Consider the following 10,535-nt stretch of genomic DNA (forward strand, 5'->3'; position numbering starts at 1 on the left):
GCGGGAGCATGTGGGCCTGGTCGTGGGAACTGCACAAACACGCCCCTGTGACAAGAAAAGTGCATGTCCGTGCACACATGTGGCTTTCCAGTCCAGGACACAGAAGGGAAAAACGTGTTTGAGCTGTGTCTCCACGGACACACAGGAGTCCCCTCCCACGCGCCTCGCAGGGCAGCAGGGTGGGGGATGGGGTGCTGGGATCCCCTCCTCCCGCATGTGTGCCAAGCAGCCGCGGGAGAGTGGATCAGACCCGAGAAGGGTGATTAGGACAGAGGGCCAGGCTGGCAGGAGACGGGAGGTAACCAGCCCCTGACGTCAAAAACACAGAGGCTGTGCTCCCGCAATGTCCCCCCAGGCCAGCCATTTTTTCAGTCCAGTGCAGGCATTAGCTGATTCCCCATCCTTGGGATGGAGTCGAGGACACGGTGAGGGGTGCAGGGCTCCATGACCAGCTCTACAGTCAAGGAAAATGCTCCACGGAGAGGACGGGTGAGTGACGGGGAGTCAGGGCTGGGGACTGTGTGTCCACCCCTCTAAGAGCAGAGGTGGGGGCAGACGTGGGGCGGGAGGGCTCAGGGTTCGCGGTGGAGAGGGAAGGAGAAGAAAAGGGGAAAAGAGGTGCTGTGTGCCCCGCGCGGGGTGGGGCTGAGCCCGAGGGTCGTGTGGGAGGCGGCGAGCTCCTGGGGCTTGGGGGGCGGGGTTCACACCCACTCTCGAGCCTGATGCCCACTCACTCTGGGAGGAAGGGAGGGGTCGGGGGCCCATTTTCTCCACCGAGGTCTGGGAGGTTGCGCCCCAGGTGATGCTGCGGAGCCGGCCCCCTCCCGGGCCTGCGGGCTCCAGGGGAGGTGTGAGCCCTCTGGGGCCCGCAGGGCAGCCCCACGCCTTCCGGCCGCTGCCCTCGCTCCTCTCGCCCCTTTGCGGGCAGAGCCCGAGAGCCATGGGTCAGCAGCTTGCTTACAATGCCCCCGTGCCTGGCGACTGGCAACGAGACACCTGTCAGCCCTTTCATCCCCAGGCCTCTGTGCAGAAAAGATGAGAGGAGCTCTTGGCAGCATCGCGCGAGTGCGGATAAAGAAGAGGAGACGGGCGGGGGCGAGATGCGGGCGGAGGACGATGAATAAATCCACCGACGTCTGCAGAACAGACGAGCTTTTCTGCTTTCTGATCCACATGCCTCTGAACACTGGGCGTCTGCAGGGGTCCCTCTGCACGGCCGTTTTAATTCTGGCCTCTCTGCTCCGTGAGGCTTTCTGGAGCCGTCATCGAGCGAGCTCCCCGAAGGAGAGACATCGACAGAGCCGGGAAAGACAAAACTACGGATCCACGGCCTTCTTGGGGCTGGGAGGGGGTGGCAGGCGGCTGGGGAGCGATCGACATTCTAGCAGCTGCAGCCAGTGGGGCACTGGGCAGCCCAGGTCCAGACAAAGAGCCCAGATCTCTCTTCCCACCCCATCCTGGCCTCCTCCCCAGAGGCGGGTGGGAGGCTTTCTTGGGCCTTATTCAAAGTTGGCCTCATACCTGCTGAGCCCTCCGAAAGGTCAGAGGCTCCTTCCCGCCGGGGTGAGCTTGGGCCTTGAAATTTAAAGGGGAGAGCAAGAGGCTCCTGGGGGCTGTGTGGAGCTGAGGAAGATCAGGGAGGGGGTTTGGTTGGGACTATGGTGCTTGGGGACAGCAGGGGGCCCAGGCCTGCCTACAGAGATGAGCTACGCAAGCAGAGCACCGTGGTTACCAGCTGCGGCCTCAGCCGCCGCGGCTCGCACACTGACCTACTTTCCCAGCCCTTCATCGCCCACATCGAGTGGCCGCCCCTCCGTGGACTGAGACCAGTGGTGACCATGGACTCGTCTTAAGCGCTGCCCCTGGGCCCCTGCTGCTGCCCGCTGCTCTGCTCTGCGCCCCTCCCCCCAGGTTGCAGAGGAAGTGAAACAATGGTCAGAGAGGGTTTGTCCACTGCAGAGGGGCCGCACAATGTGATTACTTTAATTACTACTAGGAGGGAAGTACTTTTGTTACCATCACGACTGAGACTTAAGTACCTGGTTTGAGTATGTAATTTCTGCCAGGTTTGCATAGGTTAAGTCATTTGCGTAAAAACTTTATGTCATCTACACAAGAACCCTAAAGGGGAAACGTTATGATCTTCCTTTTATAGATGGGGAAGCTGAGTCTCAGTTAAGTGACTTGCTCAAAGTCACCCACAGTAAGTGGCTGGTCTGGATGGGAGCTATGGCTACCTGACCCCGGCTACACATTCCTTGTCTTCCCTCGGTGTGGGGAGTATTTAACCCTCTTCGTATCCCCCTTTCCCTGTCTCCCTGTGAAAGTCCTTTCTGCTGGTCATCTGTTCCCAGTTTTGCACCAGCGCAGGGACCTCTGAGTGTTCCTAGACCTTCGGTCACTTGCTATGACACCACTTTCCCCAGGGACTCTGAAATTCTCTCTGTAGGGCACTGGAAGTCGGACAACAGCTGATGACCATGTCTCAACTGGCCCCAGAGAGGGGGACCTCAGGGTCTGCATCCAGAGACCCTGCCAGAAACACCGAGTGTGGATTTATAAGCTCAACTGAGTGCACTGAGATGCTAGCCCAGGAGACCGCTGGGAGCTGGGGTGTGGAGAGGGCAGGGTCTTTTCTGGGTGTTTGAGGCCGACGGGAGGAAGGGCCTATGACACAGCCCCTGGAAAGTGGGCGAGGCCCTTGCCACAGCAGGGACCCCATTTCCTGCTCTGTTGTCAGCCCGCAGTCTGGGAAGTGGGCCCCCCCCCAGCCCCCTCCAAACATGGAATCAGCCTCCATCATCCATCCCTGGAGGTTGAAGGCAACATGAGAGACAGCATGGGAGACTCCCCAGAACCCGCACGTGGGAGTCAGCCACACACAGGAGGCCAGCCCCCACCCTATCACCTATCACTGCTGGGATTCTGGTGGGCACTTTCCTCAGACTGAGCCCATCTGGGGCCGGATTTTCCCTATCTGTAAAATAGGGATAGTAAGATCTATCCCATAGATATTACAAAGATTAAACATGCACAGTCAGACACAGATATGAAGTAAGTGATACCGCCTGATATAGGTAGAGAGTTAGGTTCAACTGAGGTCCCCGGACACATGCCTGCAAGTCACCATGATATCTTTGAGAACAGGGTGACGAAGAAGAGGGGGACATTTGGGGCCACCAAGAATGGGATGAACTAACTTGGGTCACAAGCAGTGGGCAGGCAGCGGACAGAGGCTGGCCGACCACTTGGTAAGGACACTTTGGAGGGATTCTTTGTGGGCAGGGAGGTGAATTGGATGGCTTCTGAAATCCCATTCTATCTTCACAACTCTGTCTTACCTGGGTCACTCTGCTCTTCCCTGACTCTTAGCTAGACAAATGTCAGTGCTTGCTCAGCTGACTTGGGTTGGATCAAATTGAGGACTGGGCCGCTCTGCGAGGCTCCATGGTGCAGCTGCGTCATAGCAGGGGCTCAGCAAAGACTCTGAATAGTGATGATGAGGACAGGCCGGCAGAAAAGCCCAAGGATGAGCAGCGAAGAACTGCCAGGGACAAGAAACAGCTCTTCCAGGTTAGTGTGAGAGTGACGCACTGAGCACTCTGCCACGCTGCTGGCACTGGGCTGAGGGCCGGGGGCTCCAAGGTGAGCTCCGCTGAGTTCCTGCCTGGGCCACTGGGAGCCAATTCAAGGTGGCAAGGCTGTCAGAGGTGGATATGGGACACTGCAGGAGCCAGAAGAGGGGCCAGCCCGGAGGAGATGAGCCCTGAGACAATCCTCCCAAATAAAGTTAGAAAGAGTGATGGCTGAGAGAGATAAGATATTCCAAGTAGAGAGAAGGAGGTGGGGGGGGGGGATATATATATGTATATATGTGAAGAGTTGACTCATTGGAAAAGACTCTGATGCTGGGAGGGATTGGGGGTAGGAGGAGAAGGGGACGACAGAGGATGAGATGGCTGGATGGCATCACTGACTCAAATGACTTGAGTTTGAGTGAACTTCGGGAGTTGGCAATTGACAGGGAGGCCTGGTGTGCTGTGATTCATGGGGTCACAAAGAGTCAGACACGACTGAGTGACTGATCTGATCTGATCTGATATATATATATATGTGATATTCAGCACTGAGTACAATGCCTGGAAATAGCGGGTCCTCAGTAGACACTCTTCAGATGAATGATAAAGCCAGTGCTCACATATCACTTACTAATCTAACTTACACGTAGCCCTGTGAGGTGGGCACTGTTATTGCTTCATAGATGGGAAATAGAGGCAGAGAGACACTAGCAACTTGCTCAAGGTCAAGTGACTTGAAGGAGCTAATAATCAGCAGAGCTGGGATTCAAACCTGAAAGATCCTACTGGAGTGAAGCCCTACTATGCTCCCTGACTGCTGAGCAGCACACTCTGTGCAGGGACTACACGTAGGCGTATGTTAGTTTCCTGCTGCTGCTGCTAAGTCGCTGCAGTCGCGTCCGACTCTGTGCGACCCCGTAGACAGCAGCCCACCAGGCTCCCCCGTCCCTGGGATTCTCCAGGCAAGAACATTGGAGTGGGTTGCCATTGCCTTCTCCGGCTAGTTTGCTTGGACTGCCCTAAAAGAGTACCACAGATTGAGTGGCTTAAAGGACAGAAATGTATCTTCTCACAATTGTGGAGACTAGAAGCCTGAGATCAGGGTGCTGGCAAGTGCGGCTTCTTCTGAGGCCTCTCTTCTTGGCTCGAGGATGGTCACCTGCTTCCTGCGTCTTCGCATGGTCTTCCCCAGCTGTGTGTCTGTGTTCAAGCTTTCTCTTCCTACAAGGACACCGGTTGTGTTGGATTAGAGTTCACCCTCATGATCTCATTGTAACTTTCCTGCCTCTTTAAAGACCTTGTCTTCAAGTGAAGTCACATTCCGAGGCACTGGGGTTGTTAGGATTTCAACACGTGAATTTGGTTGGAGGGAACAATACAACCCCTAAGGGGTTCATGGCATAGGTGGGGGATGAAGCTAGAGTTAGAGGGATGGGAAGGACTCAAACCCTGCTGAGTCTTTGCAGGAAAAGATACATCCAATTTCATCTGGAGACATGGGCCAGAACCTAAGCAGGACAACTAAGCCATTACGTGCCCTCAGATTCTTTGGCACAAGGATTACTTCAGTGGGACAAAAGCCATAGGACCAAAGGTTCCGCTTTGCAACTTAAAAACATGAAGAAGCGGTAACAGTAAAACATCACCGTCTTGCAATTCTGTACACTTGCTTTGGTCAGGGACGCGTGGATGGCTCCTTTTTAACTGCAACACATTCACATTTGAACATCTAGCAGGGTTAACTAGAACATTGTAAAATTAACCAAACCACTCCCCCCACCAAACTAAATTGATAAATGGTGCAGTTAAACTGGAAGGTGCCACTAATTACAAAGCAAGGAGAGAAGCAATTGAAAATCACAGCGTACTCAGGACCACCCTGCTGACTCGCTGATGACAGGGCGCCCCTCCGCTCTGACGCGGGGGACGGACCCCGTCTGCTTGAGCGTGCAAGAGGGGAGCTGCGTGAAGGCGTCAAGTGTGTGAGGCAGCCAGGCCCCTTCAGAGACAGACGAGTCTCGGGCCTGAGTTGGTGATCTCTGTTAATCACTCACTGCGTAGGTTAATAATGAATAGGTCTCAGCCTCAAGTCTAAACAAAAGCTCCTGGAAACCCGAGCCACTCGCCTGGAAGGATGAAAGGGAAAATCTGCATTATGAATTTGTTCCTGGCCCATCAACTGACCCTCAAGGTCCCCCAGTGAGCTATGAACAGGACTTTGAAAATTTCCTCTTGTAGAGAAATAGCTCAGATTCACCACTCGCTGACCTGCATCCCAGGGCTGTACAATGTGATATGGGTCCGGATACAAACGGAACATATTTAAACACATCCTCAGTGAGAGATATAAGTGCTTTCTAAATCCATACTTTAAATCCCAAAGAAATTGAGTGACAACCTTCAACAGTCTGTATGTCTGCAGAAAGAGTTCTAGACAGAGAGAAAGAAGGCCTGAGGTCTGTTTATCTGTCCAGACCCAGCTCAGTGACAAATGAATATTTTAATCTTCTCTTACCTATAAATGTGCCCATTTATACAAGGCATGGCTAAGATTCTTCAAGGTCTGTGCTCCTGTGGATATCTTCTGTTACTTGTTCTGATTCCTTTCCCCATCCCCTCCCTGCGTTCGCTATTTACTGCTATATAACAAGTTATCTCAAAACGTGGAAGCTTCAGACCGCATGTTTTCAATACATCAGTTTCTGTGGGTCAGGAATCCAGGTGCCACTTAGACAGGGCCCCTGGCTGAGAAGGTCAGCTGGGGCTGTGGTGTCACCTTAAGGCTCAGCGGGGGATGGATCTGTTTCGAAGTTGACACCAGCGGTCACGGGCAGGATTCAGTTCCTCACAGATCTGTGGACTGAGAGTCTCAGTGTCTCAGGAGCTATTGTCTGGGGGCCTCCCTCACTTCCTTGCCACGTGGGCCTCTCTTTAGGGCAGCTCACGACAGAGCAGCTGGCCCCATCAGAGTGAGCAGGGAGGGGGCCAGAGAAAGTGCTTGCAAGACAGAGGTCACAGTCTTTTGTAACCTAACCTCAGAAACGACATCTCTTCACGTTTGCTCTGGTCTACCCCTAAGAAGCGGGCACTGGGTCCAGTCCACAGTCAAGGGGAGGACATTACACCAGGTTGTGGAAGCAGGAGATGGGGGCCATTGGGGGGGGGACCGTTTTAACCACCCTGACTTTTTAAATGAAATTTTATTTATTCATTTATTTTGGCTGCATGTGGGATGTTAGTCCCTGGACCAGGGGTTGAACCCGTCACTACTCCTGCAGTGAAAGCATGGAGTCTTTACCGCTGGACTGCAAGGGAAGTCCCTCACTGGGAACCGTTTCAGAAGCAACCCACCATACCTCCCCTCTCCACTGAACTCTTGGCCCCATGGGTCACCGGAGACCACAGTTCTCCTTCCCGGACTTTTGCAAGAAAGGGCTCGAGAAGTGGGAAGCAGAGACGTGGACGAATGTGATGTAGGTCAGCCAAGCAAACCGCCTGGGATGGGTGCCCTAGGAGGAGGAGGAGGGAACGGACACAGATGGAGCCCCCCTACTATTACCGGGACTGCGACAGCCAGTTACCCGATGGGCGCTGCATCTTCACCCCACAGAGAAGCTGGGAGAGGTGCCAGGGTTTGACGCACATTCGACGGGACTCTTTCCAACGCTTCACGAGGTCTCTCGGCCCCAAGTCCTCCAACTCCAAACAACAACTTGGGGGAGAGAAAAGACAAAAAAAGAAGGAACTCCTAAAGCCTCTTTAAGAAGTTAACGGGGGATTCTCTCCATCCCATGGGAGTACCACTTTCTTGCTGTGGCAAGCTGGGGATACGGTGCGTGCTTTCTGACACGTGGAAGAGAAAAGCGGTGCACGTCTCAGTGGTCTTGCCTCTTCTCTTGCCTTGGACCAGCGGCATGAAGAAGCAGGCAGCCCAGAGGGCGGAAGGCGAGATGCGGCGCGGTGCCTGAGGCCCACTTGGCCCGTGTAAATATTTAGTTAGTGTTGAACTTCAGCTCGGAGTTTGGCCTCAGGGATGCGGTTTCAACACCCTACAGCTCCCGGGGGTCGAGCCAGGGGGCTGTGGCCAGGTTGAGGCATTTGGGGCACAGTTTTAAAGAGGGCCTCATTTCTCAAGAGTGCAGGACAACCCTAGACCTGGCCCTGGGGTAGGCTAATTGGTTATGTGATTATTTATCCAGTGTCAGCCTCTCCGTCTACACGGAGGTTCCGTGTCTGATTTTGTCCGCCACTGTGTTTGCTGTGTTCCCTGTGGGGTCTGGCACTTATTTGTGGGATGAATGAATGAATAAGTCAAAGATTCAATCAATAACTCTCCACCGAGTGAGATTCTGCTTATCTGTCAAGGCCCAACTCAAAGGCTCTTTCCCCTGCAACCTTGCAGTGTTGCGGGCCCCTTCTTGTCTTCTCAACACACTCCATACGCCCCATGCCAGCCAACAGTGTACCCATCAGCAAGATCCAGGATGGTGCTTAAAAGCTTGGGCGCCAGTTCGTACAACTGGGGTTCACATCCCCTCTCCATCTCATTAGCTCTGTGACCTTAGCCAACTTGCTTAACTTCTCCAGATCTCAGTTTCTTCATCTGCAAATTGGAGACCATCATAGCTGTGTCATAAGGATTAAAGACACGGATACATGTTAACCGCTTAGGATGCTGCCAAATGCATAGTAAGTGCTTCGTAACAGCCGGCTGTTCCCTGCATCAGCTCGCGTATCATCCCGCACTGTAATTATCTGCTTGATTGGGTTGTGAACTCCTCAAAAGCAAGGACTGCAACTTACAATAGTATCTGTTCTCCTGGAACCCCACGGGCTGTATCTCCTGATTTATTTGTGGGCGGCTTAGCCTAAAGCAGACAGAAGGGAGCCTTGAACTCTGAGACTAGCTCTGTGACCTCTTGTCTCTCCACTCCCATTCCCCAATACCCCCATGTGGCACAGACCCCTCGGCCCTTGGAGATGCTTGGAACATTCTAGGCCCCTGGTTCCTACCTCCCCACCCCCTCATTAATCTTGCTTAGGGAGTCCTTGCACCGGAGTTAATTTTCTTGTAGACGCCTATCAGTCATGTAGCAAGGACTCTCTCCCAAGCTAATGAGGAATCATAGGCTTGCCATGTTATTACTTATCTAATTAGCACACAGGCTTCTTTGGGGGTGGGGATGGGGGAAGGTCAGGGAAGATACCAGGAAAAAGGGAGAAAGTTGAGATTTCCTGGGAGATGGGATGTCGGTGGTGCGCCTCACAGGAGCGGAGGGAAAAGCCCAGCTCCTGGCTTCTCCTCCCCCTGGACTGGCCCCTGGAACTCAGGCTGGGCCATCGGGGGCTGCCCAAACTTGAGCCCAGGGCCCCATGGGGTGGGGGTCAGGCCACACCACCTCCTCCCCCGCCCCTGCCCAGGTAGTGAGAGCCCTGGCTTGCAGCTGGAAAGTCCTGGTGAGGAAGGCAGAGGCCAACTGGGCTGTTCTCAGGGGTCCGGGGATGTGGGGAGGCCTATTTGGCTGCAAGCAGGGAGGACGGTCAGGGCCAGGCTGGGTGACCAGGAAGCCAGGGCAGAGCATCTGCCTTCTCTAGGCAGCCTGCTCTTCTGCTCAATATTCCAATTCTAAAGAAGGAGAGGGATTCCCTGCCTGCCCCTTGGGGAATGGAAAGTGGGGTGATTGGGATGGTCCCATAGACTGACATTACAGGAGGACAGATCTGTCCCAAAGGATGGAGCCTCGCCTGGAGGGGAGAAGGCAGGCACGGTGTCATGCCCTCTCTGCCTGCCTCATGAGCGATTTTCTTTCGTTCGTCCAACAGAGAAAGCTGTGTTAGGAGCCCTGGAGATGCTGCACCTTGGAAAGGTCGGCGAGACCCCCCTCCCACCGTGCGTCTCCCGGGCATGGCACACTCTGGAGGGCGCACGGGTCACAAGGTTCCACCAGGGACGCAAGTGACCTGCAGATCTGGGGCTGTGACATCCAAGGCAATTTCAAACCCGGGCGGGCTCAGGACCAGGGAGGTGGCACAGCCCAGCGGGTCAGGTGGGCTTTGACCACTGGCCATGTGACACGGAAGTTCACGTCTCTGGGTCTTACCTACGCACTTTTACAGTGACTGCTTCTTCAGTGGACTGACGTGTATCATATTTAGCAAGGACCTGGCACACAGTGGGTTCAGGATCCAGAATTAGGCCCAAGACGTTTGAGACTCTATCAGGAAATGGCGCAAAAGGTCAGGCTTGAAGGAGGAAACCAAGCCAAAGACAGGACAAGGTAGGATGGTTCTAGAAGGCCCTTTGGGTTGGAAGACATGAGGGTGCACGCGCTGATTTAAAGGCGGATGCAAAGCGAGCGGCAGAGCCATCTCCCCGACTGGCGAGGCCTGTGGAGTCAGTGGGTCCTTCCTCCATCGGACTAGGCACTGCCCAGGGAGGGTGTGTATCTCTCCCATCAGTGTGGTGTTTACCATCAGACTCCGGAGCCGACTGCTTCTGTTCGATTTTTTTTTTTTCCCCAGTCACTTCTTAGCTGCATGGCCTTGGGTGAGCTTGTGAACCTCTTTGAGCCTCAGTTTTCATATCTATAAAATGGGGTAATGGCACCTACCCTGTAAGACATGTGCGTGTAAATCCTTCCTTGCGTCTAAAGTGTTCACCAGTGCATTCACCATCCTCTGCTGCATAACCAATTACCCCAAAACTTAAGAGCTTCAAACAGAAGCATTTACTGTTGAATCAGGGGTCTGGACTCCAGGCATGGCTGAGCTGAGCCTCTGGCTCAGGGTGTCCCCCCAAGTTGATAGGCCAAGGCTGCAGTCACATCCGACTCAACTGAAAGAGGAGCCTGGGCCTCTCCAAGCTCTCTCCCACGGTGGCTGGCGGCTTCAGCGCCTCACGGGTTGTTGGATCAAGACCTCAGCCCCTCATGCTGTGGTGGGCCTCCCTTGGTTCCT

At 54.2% G+C, this 10,535-nt stretch overlaps 1 long non-coding RNA gene across 1 annotated transcript; it reads left to right on the forward strand.

Annotated features, from left to right (window-relative positions):
* The first annotated feature begins 352 nt into the window (after positions 1–352).
* Positions 353–1,144, forward strand: LOC147377250 (uncharacterized). The gene is made up of 2 exons (XR_015149479.1): positions 353–489; positions 1,019–1,144. It is a non-coding gene; the product is annotated as an uncharacterized LOC147377250 (long non-coding RNA).
* Positions 1,145–10,535: the final 9,391 nt, after the last annotated feature.

The sequence above is a fragment of the Bos grunniens genome, chromosome 2, assembly GCF_055505025.1.
Source record: "Bos grunniens cultivar Pamir isolate PY7600 chromosome 2, Bosgru_T2T1.0, whole genome shotgun sequence".
Taxonomy (NCBI): domain Eukaryota; kingdom Metazoa; phylum Chordata; class Mammalia; order Artiodactyla; family Bovidae; genus Bos; species Bos grunniens.